Source organism: Nycticebus coucang, chromosome 5 (genome assembly GCF_027406575.1).
Source record: "Nycticebus coucang isolate mNycCou1 chromosome 5, mNycCou1.pri, whole genome shotgun sequence".
Classification (NCBI taxonomy): domain Eukaryota; kingdom Metazoa; phylum Chordata; class Mammalia; order Primates; family Lorisidae; genus Nycticebus; species Nycticebus coucang.
Window position 1 is genome coordinate 53,395,338 of NC_069784.1, and position 12,609 is coordinate 53,407,946.

General features: G+C 40.1%; 1 protein-coding gene across 4 annotated transcripts in view; it reads right to left on the reverse strand.

Annotated features, from left to right (window-relative positions):
• The window catches only part of LOC128586161 (myomegalin-like), a 39,748-nt gene extending 27,937 nt beyond the window's left edge, over positions 1 to 11,811 (reverse strand). For all 4 annotated transcript variants that reach the window (XM_053591753.1, XM_053591750.1, XM_053591752.1 and 1 more), the window contains exon 1: positions 10,711 to 11,811. The gene's annotated coding sequence lies outside the window, so the exon portion shown is untranslated. The remainder of the gene's footprint in view (positions 1 to 10,710) is intronic.
• Between the last annotated feature and the right edge of the window lie 798 nt (positions 11,812 to 12,609).

A 12,609-nucleotide genomic window follows, 5' to 3' on the forward strand; every position in this document is an offset into this window, starting at 1 on the left:
TGCTACAACACATGAATCTGAGGACATTGTGCTAAGAGAAATAAGCCAGTCCACAAAAGGAGAAATACTTATGGCTCTGTTTATATGGTAGTCATACCATATAAAGTAGTCAAATTCAGAGACAGAAAGTAGAATGGTGGTTACCAGGGAAGAGAGAATAGGAGATTATTATTCAATGTGTTTAGAGTTTCAGTTTTGCAAGACGAAAAGAGTTTTAGAGATGGCTGGTGGTGATGATTACACAACAATATGAATGTACTTTAATGCCATGGAACTGTCCACTTAATTAAGATAACAAATTTAATGTTATATGTATGTTGCCACAATAAAAAATGCTGGAAAAAAAAGTAAAGTCTATCAGAAACTGAGAACTTAATGAAGTAAAGAAGAGAAAAAAGGGCAAATGAAACTACTATATTTTGTCTTCCCCAGAGATGGATCCCAAGGCTCCACATCTGCCAACCAGAAGTGTTTATGAGCCTTGATTCTTCTTAAAGGTCTAAGCAAAGGAGTTCTCTAGAGGGGTTCACAGAACAAAGTGACATTAACAGTTCATTCCTCACTCCTGCCTAGACTTAGTGCAAGAGGGAGCATTGGACCATATCCCATAAAAGTGATCCAAAATCATATTTTCCAAACTTCATGAATTTGGATGTCTGGCCATATCCATGTACTTTTACCACTGATTACTTAATATTTTCTTTTCGTTGATTCACCTTTTTTAGTTAGAAAAAATACTTTAAAAATTAATTTTATGTTACACAATGGGAATAGCAGAATGAATTGTCATAGCAGGATGTAACTATAAAATAATGTTGAAATATTTTCAAATACAAGTGAAAATACAGTGATTTGGCATAAAGTATAATAGATAATTTCATTCTCATAGCAACAATTCAAAGCGAATACTATCTGCGTTGTTAACAAACAAGGAAATGAAAGTGCAAGTATTTGAAATTTACTGACGACATGACAGAGCTAATTTGTGGAAAAGCCAAGGTCAAACTCATATCTATTAGATGCCAAAGCCAACACTGATGCCAAAGAGGTTTAGACACAGAGATTTGCAAGGAGTTTGTAAATCATATCAGCTGGCAACTGGCTTTATTTAAATTCCAAGCTAGACATATCTTCCAACAATTTGGGGCTAAATTCCGGCTAAATTACGTGGAAGTGTCTTCACTCCAGAATATATTTTCAAGCTGGCTATACTGTATATAGAGAAGTTAATATGAAAATTACACTTAAACATGAATAGTAAATGAGAGATTTTCAATGAGTTATCTCACAAAAAAAGGAAGATAGTCATTAGAATATTGTTAAATTACCAGAAGGCCAAAAGTATGAGGACACCAAAATATCACAATAAATACTTTGAATCTCCTTTGAGTTTTGAAAGGTTATTAATTATTAACTTAATTTCTTTGATAGAGGCCAGTAAATTTATCTGTTTCTCCTTATGTGAGTTTTACTGATTGTGTCTTTCAAGAAATATATTCATTTCATCTAAGTAAATAAACTTGTGGGCACAGAGTTTTCATAATATTACTGTATCACTCTTTTGATGTTCATGGGTTCAGTAGTGATGATCCCTCTTTCTGATATTTTTGAGACAGAGTCTCAGATTGATAAAATTGATAACTCCCTAACCAGATTAATCAATTTTAAAAAAAGAGAAGGCATGGCTTGGTACCCGTAGCTCAGTGGTTTAGGGTGCTGGCCACATGCACTGAGACTGGTGGGTTCAAACCCGGCCAAGGCCTGCTAAACAACAGTAACAACTACAACAAAAAAATAGCTATGCCTTGTGGCAGGGGCCTGTTGTCCTAGCTACTGGGAGGCTGAGGCAAGAGAATTGCTTAAGCCCAAGAGTTTGAGGTTGCTGTGACCTGTGACACCACGGCACTCTACCAAGGGCAACATAGTGAGACTCTGTCTCAGAAAAAAAAAAAAATTGACAATGTGCAGATGAGAGTGAAAACAAGACTTGTCTAAAAATTACACAGTGTGTGGAAACCAAAGCTCAATTTTTGCTCATGAGATTCAACAGATGAACTGCAGGAACATGAGCCAATAGCTCTAAGGGTTCAGGTAGGCCTGGGGTGTCCATAGGATTATATTGGCTATGATGCTGTGTCTCAGTTAAGCACATTTTTGTGGAAATAGAAAAAAAAATCTGTCAAAGAATATAGAGACAATGTGATGGCTAATTCTGTGTGTCAACTTGAATTGGCTGTAGTGCCCAAATATGTGGCCAAATACAATTCTGGATATTGCCATGAAGATGTTTTTTGGATAAGATTAACATTTAATTTAGTAGATTTTGAGCAAAGCAGATTGCCACCCATAATGTGAGTGGACCCTCATTCAATCAGTTGAAGATGTAAGGAGAAAAAAAGTCTGATTGCCTAAAGAAGAGGGAATTTTGTCAGCATATGACCTTTGGACTTGAACTGCAATTCTTCTCCAGTTTTTCAGCCTGCCTGCCTATTTGTCAAGCCTCCTCTGAGTCAATTCCTTCAAATACTGGTAAAGAAATAGAGATATTACTGATTCTGTTGCTTTAGAGAACTCCGAGCTATGACTCGAGTTTACTGAGGGTAACAAACTAAGACTCTATCTCAAAATAAACAAACAAAAACATCAGTTACAAAAATAAAGGGAAGAAAAGCTACATTAAGGCTACATTAAAAAAAAAGAAGAAGAACATTTGCCATGCAAGAGTATAAAGAAAAGGATTCTGAGTTGAAAAAGTAAATTAAAATATAAACTGGTCGCTCTCCTATGGAAGGCAAATTCATAGGGTTTATTACTTAAATTAAAAAAACATACTGTTACTGGCCAGGCATGGTGGCTCCCACCTATAATCCTAGCACTTCTGGAGGCTAAGGTCGGTGGATTGCTTGAGCTCAGGAATTCCACCGGAGCAAGAGACCCATCTCTACTAAAAATAGAAAAACCAGAAAAACCAGTTGGGCGAGGCGGCTGGCACCTGTAGTCTGAGATACTCTGGAGTCAAAGGCTAGAAGATCACTCAAACCTAAGAGTTTGAGGTTGCTGTGAACTATGACATCATGGCATTCTACTCAGAATGAGACTCTGTCCCCAAAACAACAAAACAACATATTGTTAGCCAGGCATGGTGTCTCTGGCCTGTAGTCCTAGCTATTTGGAAGACTGACCCAAGAGGATCATTTAAGCCCAGGAGTTTAGGTTGCTGTGAGCTATGTTCACACCACTGTACTCTAGTCTGGGCAACAAAGGAGACCTTGCCTGGAAAATAAACTATAAAAACACACACACATGATGTAGCAATTATACTTCCAGAACTTTACCCTACAGAAACACTTTTACAAGTGGCAACAGATATGATGATGACAGCAGCATTATTTGTAATCGTAAAGTTATGGAACTGACTTAATTTCAAAAACATCATGTGAAGGGTTAGATAATGAAATAAACAAAAAATGCCTTTATCAAAAATAACGCAAAGAATAATGATAATAAGCTGGCTTCTACAATAACATCGATAAAGCAATCACTAAATCCAGGCACATCCACGATCCTTATAGTTGGAAAAAAAGAAGTACAGAAAGTTTGCTAATAATCCAAGGACCCACAAGAAGAGAATCAAGGTTTTACACCGGAACCCATACTCCTAAGCACAGATTACAATTAGGTCTCTTTGGTTCCCCAGTCCAAGAAACTTCTGTGTCTCCCAATACATGTCTTTCCAGCAGATCTGGAAAGATGAGAAGTAGCTGGAAGATGAGAGTAGAGTTTTTTTGTTTTTTTGTTTTGCAGTTTTTGGCCAGGGCTGGGTTTGAACCCACCACCTCTGGCATATGGGGCCGGCGCCCTATTCCTTTGAGCCACAGATGCCGCCCGAGAGTAGAGTTTTTATAAAAGATTCCTGACGTTCCTTTATGGGCTCAAACCACCAAGCTTTCTGTTAACAGCCAAACGCGCTAACAGATTGTGCCACAGGGACACAGCAAAAGTATTTTTTTTTTTTTTTTTTTTTGTGGTTTTTGGCCGGGGCTGGGTTTGAACCCGCCACCTCCGGCATATGGGACTGGCGCCCTACTCCTTGAGCCACAGGCGCCACCCAAGTATTTTTCTTTGTTCTGACAAAGGGTACAGGAGAGGCTTGGATGAGGACACTGAGACCTCCCACAAGGCTGGTACAAAGCCTGGAAACTGAGTCAAGAACTGCTTTTATTTATGTATTAAAATGGGACACAAAAGAGAGAGGAAAAAAGAACTTGTACTACAAGAAGAAAACAGGAAAATATTGTCAATGTTTTTTTTTTTTTTTTTTTTTTTTTTTAATTAAAAACACATTAGCTGCCAGCAAATTTGTGGTGCGCGGCAATGGTATAATGGTTTCTTCTGCATTGTGGCTGCAGCAACCACAACTGGAACCATAGTAACATCTGGCTGCTTTCTTGGCAAGAGAGCAACCTAGGACAGAGTCCAGGGCAGGTGGGCAGGGTCCAGGTCCGAGCACGCACAGGACCCATCCCCCAGGGTAAGCGCAGGGTCTCCTGGAACCTTGTCTGCAGCTTCAGCTGAAGTAATGGTGTGGCCATAACTGAAATTTTTACACCTAATGACAATGTGCTCTTTATGAATTTGCTTCTAACAGATATTTTACAATAAAATCTAGTAAGTTAAAACCTAATTCATGTCATAAAACCTAAACTCGATAACATGCTCTGCCTCCACCCCAATTTTTTGCTAATAGTATGCTATCAAAGTGTTATTCATACAAAGTAAAGTGCACAAACGTAAGTATATAGTCTGATGAATTTTGAAAAATGTAATTATTGTAAGAGGAAAAATAGCCTCAACACCCCAGACCTTTGGCTGTAAAAATTACTCAATAATCTAACTAGATATGGGTCAGTCACATCAGCCAGTCCTCCCCTGTTTGGGACACTGTCAAGGCCATTACATTCCTGGGCGTGCAGCTTGAGAAAGTAACAAACACTGAGTTCTTCAGCTAAAGGTAAGAGGGCTAGGTGATGTGTAGCTAAAAAATAGTACTGGGGAGAGCAGAAGCGTAAGACCTCCTTCAAACTCTCTCAAAGCAAGGCAGGTTTTCCAGTGTGGTCCCAGTACTCTGAGAGGCTGAGGCAGGCAGATCACCTGAGCTCACGATTTGGAGACCAGTCTGAGCTACAGCCAAACTCGAATCTCTTAAAAAAAAAAAAAAATAGTCGGGCTTTGTGGCAGGCTCCTGTAATCCCAGCTACTTGGGCAGCTGAGACAAGAGAATTGCATGAGCCCAAGAGTCTGAGGTTGCTATGAGGTATGACGCTAAGACATTCTATCAGGGGCGACAAAGTGAGACTGTTAGATAATTACCCCAAAGAAAGCCCCTCCCAACTTATGGCCTACCCCTAACGCCTCTTCCGGCCAGGGCAGTAACTCCTTATTGGCTATTCTACCCTCCCATCACCATTCTAAGACTTCCCCTAACCGAACCTATATAACTCTCTCTCGCACGTGTGCTCTCTCTCTCCCCTCTCTCTCCTCTCTCTCTGTCTCTCTCTGTCTCTCTTGGTCCCCGTCTCTCCACCCACTTTCCTCTCTCTCTCTCTTATCCCCTCTCTCTATTTCTTTCCTCACTCCTCCTTGGTGTTGTCCTGCAACATCCCCCCCCTCACCAATAAAGACCTTTCATATAAGCCTTGGTGGTCTATGAGATCTCTGCAGGTCGAGTGCCCCTTTCAGAGACTGTCTCAAACAAAAAAAAAAGTAAGGCACGTTTTCAGCATGATCTCCCTGTCTTCCTGAGATTCTGAATCTTGGTAATAAAGGACAACTTTAACCCATGTAAGTGTTTGGCTTATACTCCTGGTTCTGGCACTCTAGTTACACTATCACCTAGATCAAGTTACAAGTACTTTTCTATCAGCCCAGAAAGGCCAGGAGAGCGTTTTGAGTCAATTCACATCTGCCGGGAGCCAAAACATCTCACAAGAATACCCCTTGCTATCTTGATTTTACAGGCAAACTGTTCTCAGGAATTCAACCATAAACAGCAACGGTACTTTCCCCTTGCGTATCTCCTCAAAAATGCACCCCCCGCCTTAGGGTCCTTCTCCTAGTAATTTTCCAGAAACTAGCCCCCTCCCCGCCCTGCTAGGAACAGCCCTTAGTTACTTCCTCGTTTGTGTGCTTATAAGCCCAGCTGAAAAATAAACTCTTCGGAGCTTGATCAGACTCTTGACTTGCTCTCATTCTTTCTTGTCTCTTGTCCCCTCATTCGACTGACCCCTTTGTTTCCCAGGTCCCCGTTGAATTCCCCACGGGCCGGGGCACACATCCACTTTCTCTTAACTTAAATCATTCTGATTTCTATCTCCACAGATTAGTGTTGACTGTTTCTAAAATTCATATAAATGATATACTTTCTTGTGTCACACTTTTATTTCAATATGTTTTTAATAATAAGTGTATTATTTTGGTGTTATTGGTGAGAGGTATTCTTGTGTATAAACATACCACTGTTGACAGACAATTGGGTTATTTCCAATTTGGGCTACTGTGAACAAAGGGGCTATAAATATTACTGTACAATTCTTTTTGTAGACACGTGCATTTGTTTTTCTTGAGTATATACGTTGTAGTGGATTTGCTAGATCATCTAGATTTAACTTTATTAGAATTGCCAGTTTTCCAGAATGTTTTGTGCTATTTTACCTTCTCACTAGCAACACAGCAAGAATAAAGCTGCAATACACTTATTTGCTTATTACAAGAGTATAGCCACCTTCTTGTCAGCACTTGTTCTCCGTCTTTAACATTTACCCATTCTAGTGAGTATATGTCATACTCTATTCAGGTTGTTATAATAAAATACCTTAAACTGGGTAGTTTATAAACAATGGAAATTTATTTCTTACAGTTTTAGAAGCTGGTAAGTCCAAATTCAACATGCCAGCATATTCAGTGACTGGTGAGGGTCTATAGCTTGCCTTTTTATTATCTGGTTCAGAGATAGTACCTTCTCCCTGTGTCCTCACATAGTTTATAAAGACATTGATCTTATTCAGGACAGCGGAGCCCTCATGATCTAATCACCTTCAAAGGGCTGGAACCTCATGTACCACCCCCTTGAAGATTAAGATTTCAACAAATAAATACAGTGGTAGTATAGAGACATAAACATTCAGATCATGGCAGTGCATAAAGGTATCTCACCAAAACTGGGTGCGGTGGCTGTACCTATAATCCCTCCCCCCCAAAAAAAATATATATATAAATTGCTAATTTGTAAATGGTTTGGCTTTTATTATTGATTTCTTTTCTTTCTTTTTTTTTTTTTTTCCAGTTTTTGGCCAGGTTCAAACCCACCACCTCTGGCATATGGGGCTGGCGCCCTACCCTTTTGAGCCACAGGCACCACCCATTATTATTGATTTCTAAAAGTTTTAGTATATATTCATTATTTGAATGGTTTTTTTCCAAATAAGCATATTCTAAATATCTTCTCCCAGTCTGTGGTTTGCCTTTTTACATTTTCTTATGGTAATTTTTGATGAGCAGAAGTCTTTAATCTTGGTGTAATCCAATTTTTAAATTTTTTTCTGTTATGATTAAGACATCTCTTTTACCCCAAGATTGTGAATATACCTTCCTACATTTTCTTCTAGGAGCATTTGCTTTCATTTTCTTTTTTTTTTTTTTTTGAAGATAGTCTTACTTTGTCACCCTGGGTAGAGTGTTGTGATGTCACAGCTCACAGCAACCTCAAACTCTTGGGCTTGAGCGATTCTCCTGCCGCAGACTCCCAAGCAGCTGGGACTACAGGTGCCCGCCACAATGCCTGGCTAATCTTTTGTTGCAGTTGTTTTAGCTGGCCCAGGTCCAGTTGAAATCTCCGTGTATGTGCCTGGTGCTGTAACCACTGTGCTACGGGAGCCGAGCCTCGTTTTCATTTTTAAATGTATGATTCTTCTCAATTTCATCTGATGTCAGCATTGTGCTATATTCTTAACTACAGAATCCCAACCTTGCAGAAAACAACTCAGACTCTTGGAAACTTTTATAACTTTTGATGTAATAACATTCACAAGGGTTTGCTGCTGTGTCTTTTGGTAACTACAAAAAGTGCTTTTATCCCTCACTCCCAAACCCTTTTTGCCTTATTTCTTCTTCTCTCGACTCTTCTCATCCCTACAGCTAGGGTAACAAATATTTAATATTGAGAAGAAGAAAGACCTGGTCTAATCTGTGCTCCAACCACACCTGTGTTCTGGTTTGTAAATCTAGTTCTACCTTTGTGTGGCCTTAGACAATTGGCTTAAATGTTATGTGCCTTAATTCTTTCTTCTGTAAAATGGGTCTAATAAGACTATTCTACTTCATTCTGTTGTTGTTAGCTGTGTCTAACTCTAGGATATAATCAATGATGTTATTAGCAGGAGAATCATCATCCTCATCATTATCTTCTGCTTTATTTTTGAAAGCCACAGTGCTGATATTTTGCATCTTAGTTTTGCTTCTTCTAGAAATTCTTGCAGATGCATTAACAGAGTATGCACCTCATTGGGTCCAATTCTTTCTTTCTGCATAAAGTCTCTGAGTTTTGTTGATATTGCTGAGTATATCAGATGTTCATTCCTTTTTATCAAGTAGTATGAATATACCACAATTTGTTTACCAGTTTCCTGACAACATCTGTTGTTTGGGTTGTTTGTAGTTTTGGCTATATGAAAAAACTGTTATAAACATTCTTGTTAAATAATTTGTGTGTGTGTGTTTGAGAGAGAGAACATGTTTCCAGTTCCCTTGGAAAAGTATCTAGGTAAAAAAATTACTAGGAACAAAGGCATTTTTATGTTTAAGTTTATGAGAGTCTGTCAAATCAAACTGGCTTTAACATTTTATATTCTCACTAAAAATGTATAAGTTCTGGTTGTTCCACATCTTCACCAGGATTTGGTGTTTTTAGTCTTTATAATTTAAGCCATGCTACTGGGTGGAGTAATATCTCAATGTGATTTTAGTATCCATTTCCCTGACAACTAATGATATTGGGCTTTTTTTTTTTATTAGCCGATTGGCCATTAGTATGCCTTCCTCTCTGAAGTGTCTAAGGTTTTGCACAATTTTTAAAATAAGTGTTTCAGTTTATAAGGTAGAATTGTGCTCGGGAGGCTGAGGCAAGAGAATCGCATAAGCCCAAGAGTAAGAGGTTGCTGTGAGCCATGTGACGCCACAGCACTCTACCCGAGGGCGGTACAGTGAGACTCTGTCTCTACGAAAAAAAAAAAAAAGTAGAATTGTAGGAGCTAATTATATATTGTGGATACAGGTTTTTTGTCAGATATGTTTTGTGAATATTTTTCTCCTGGTCTACGGCTTGCCTTTTCACTTAATGGTATCTTTTGATGAAAGTACATTTCAAATATTGATCAAGTCGAATTTCTCATTTTTCTGCTTCATCATTTTCTTTCTGTGTAACATTTAAGAAATATTTGCATGCTCCCATGTTATAAGGATATTTTCATCTCTTTTCTTCTATAATTGTGTTATTCACATAGTTTGGTCTATGATCCAACTCAAATTAGCTTTTGTGTATGTTGTGAGGTAGGGATTGTGGGGATTTTCCCCTAGTAAATATGTAATGGATCAAGCACTATTTGTTGAAATGACATTCATTTCCCCACTGAATTGCTTTAGTGCTTTTTTTGTAAATCAGTTGACTGTATTATGTGGGTCTGCTTTAGGTGTCTTAATTCAGTTCCCTTTATCTATATATGTATCCCTTTGCCATTCTCACGCTTTTTTATTTATGGTAATAAACAGTTTAATAGTGAGTCTTAAAATTTCACACAGGTCAATAAATCTGAAATACATACATACTCTGGTGCCACCATGCAAATAAAAATCTGCTGTCACTTAACCCCTCTCAGTTTACTGTAGAACACATGCCCTCTTATATAATGGCTAAGCTTGTAGCCAAAGATCCTCTTCTGTACCCTCTGGAAAAAATAAAGCTTCAGTTACCTTCAGAGCTGATCTAGAGGTAAAATGTCTGCAACCCTTAGCCATGAATAGATTTTTCTTGCAAAAAAAAGTTCAATTTTCACTTGCTTTGCCATAGAAATTGTTTTCTTTTAACTATGAGTATGACATATGATGTTTGGTTTGCAATTTTCTATTATTCATAGAAAGAAAAACATTAGTGGAAACAACAAATATTTAATGCCATTCTATGAGACTTTTTCATTTACATTATCAATATTCTTTGCTGCTTTTGTAAACATGGCACACAGTGGGCTTTATATGCTTGTTACATAATTTTTGGAATGTGTATTTAAATTAAAAGCACTAAAATTGAAATATTCATCGTGAATGTCCTAGATTCATCTTAAGTTCCACCAACAGTGCACTTAAAATAAAAGTGCCCAGCCTAAGGACACAAATCTACCTGGCAGAAGTGTAGTGCTTATGTGTGAGAGATTCTCAACCGTATTTGCTTGCCCTAGTATACTGATTTTCCTGTTTACCCCGCACCTGAAAAGTCCTCAATTCAAAACTGTAAGAAATCTCCTTTGCTGAAAAGACTTTAAAGTATTATTTCTTCAAGTAAGGGTAGTTTTTCAATAGTTATCACTTACATCCTTGGAATTCACAGCTTGGAGCGAGATGATCCAGGGCTACCCAATGGGGGGTACAGGATTACGTACTCACCAGCAGCCAGGCCGGGGTGGTCCGCTTCGCCTGCTTTGGCTTCCACTGGAGACCTGAACTCGGTTCAACAGCTGGAGGACCCGGTTTCAGAGAAGGCCTACTTCATCATCTTCATGGCGCCTTTAGGTCAGGAAACCTCACAGGATTTCTGCCCTTCCTTTTGATCTATTTCCACCTGTCCCTCTAACGCCTCAGGACAGGACCCAAGAGGGCTGCCGCCGCTTTCCTTACCGGTCCCCCCCTGCTGGGCGTCTCCGCAACTCAAACTGACCCCGGACGTTACCGCGGGCGGCTGAGAACCTGAAGAGCCCGGAGAAACCGCGAATTCCCCACGCGCGCACCGTGTTCTTGGCAAATTGAACCAACGCCTTGCGAAACTTTTTTGCAAGTCACAGGGAAGGGATGTGGGGTTCCTGACCTGGGCCTCGAAGACAGGTCTGGAGAGGCTTGTTTTGACAGGCAGAGCTGAAAAAACTCTCAACGGCAGCCCAAACCCGGAACGAACCCGAGATTAAAGGTCTTAAACCTGCGTCTGAGGCAGCCGGTGGCGAATCCAGTCGATCTCCGTGTCATGTGGTTTGCCAAAATTCAGAGACCAAGAAAGAAAAAAATTGTGTGGATCGAAGTCCATATTCACCCAAGAGGAAACACGATTTCCTTAACTACCAGGTAATTGGATGCGGATTGTGAGAAAAAGACTGGAATCGGGTTTTGGCCCGAGCATAAGAAGGATAAAGTTGCCGCCAACTACGTTGAGAAAAGGCAGGCGCAGCAGGTTGTAGGGACAAGATCCAGAATTCAATTCAGGACCCTGGGTCTGCCTGGAAAGAGTTTTCTAGCTCGACTGTCGCCGTTCCTGCCTCCGTTTGAGTCCTTTGTGATGTTGCGGGATGCTGAGGTCTGGGTCCCCCTTCTTATTCTGGGTACCCCACCCTTCGTGCCTCCTCCAGACGACCCGGTCCGCTGCCCCAGCTTCGGCGACCATTTCTCCACACGCCGCCGCCTCGCACAGGTGCATCTTTAGGGCAGTGGTGAGGTATGGCTGGGACAAGGCAACTTGCTCCCGAACTCGTTGACCTGGTGGGCTGCTGCCGAGGCAGGGGTGGGGGACGCTGGATAGCTGCAGCGGCTCATAATTTGGACGCAGGGGTCCTCAAACTTTTTAAACAGGGGCCAGTTTCACTGTCCCTCAGACCGTTGGAGGGCTGGACTATAGTTTAAAAAAAACACTATGAACAAATTCCTATGCACACTGCACATATCTTATTTTGAAGTAAAAAAAAAAAACAAAACAGGAACAAATACAATCACACCGCCTCATGTGGCCCGGGGGCGTAGTTTGAGGATCCCTGCGAGAGCAGAGAGGGGAGCGCTTTCTGGAACTACTCCTCTGAGGGGCAGGCAGCACCTGGTTGGGTAGACGGAGCTTTCCAGAGGTCAATGCAAGGGTGGTTTCTGCTAAAAAGGATTTTAGCGTGTGGTTTCCTAGTGATCTAGGGGCCCGAATTTGGGCCTCCGCCGAGGACGGTGTTCCATTCCCAGTGAAAGAAAGCGTCTCCAACTCATTGTAACGGGTTATTTACTTGGTTTGCCTTCTACCAACAGCTGTTGGTCTCGTTTTCCCAGATTTTAGAAATGAAGTTAATTTTGATCCTCACCTACGTTCTAGGTAGTTGAAATTTAATTTATACTTACAATGTATACTGCTTACCAACATACCAGCACCAATTACATGCCCAAAATTATGAGACTGCATTTCCCCTCAAGATTTAAAACAAACACTAGAAATAGTCGTGTAGATATAATTTTAAAATTTATCATCAAATGATCTCTTTATAGTCAATTTACCTCTTCGCCAATAAATCACAAGTAACGGGGAAAATGGAAAAACTGCCTAAC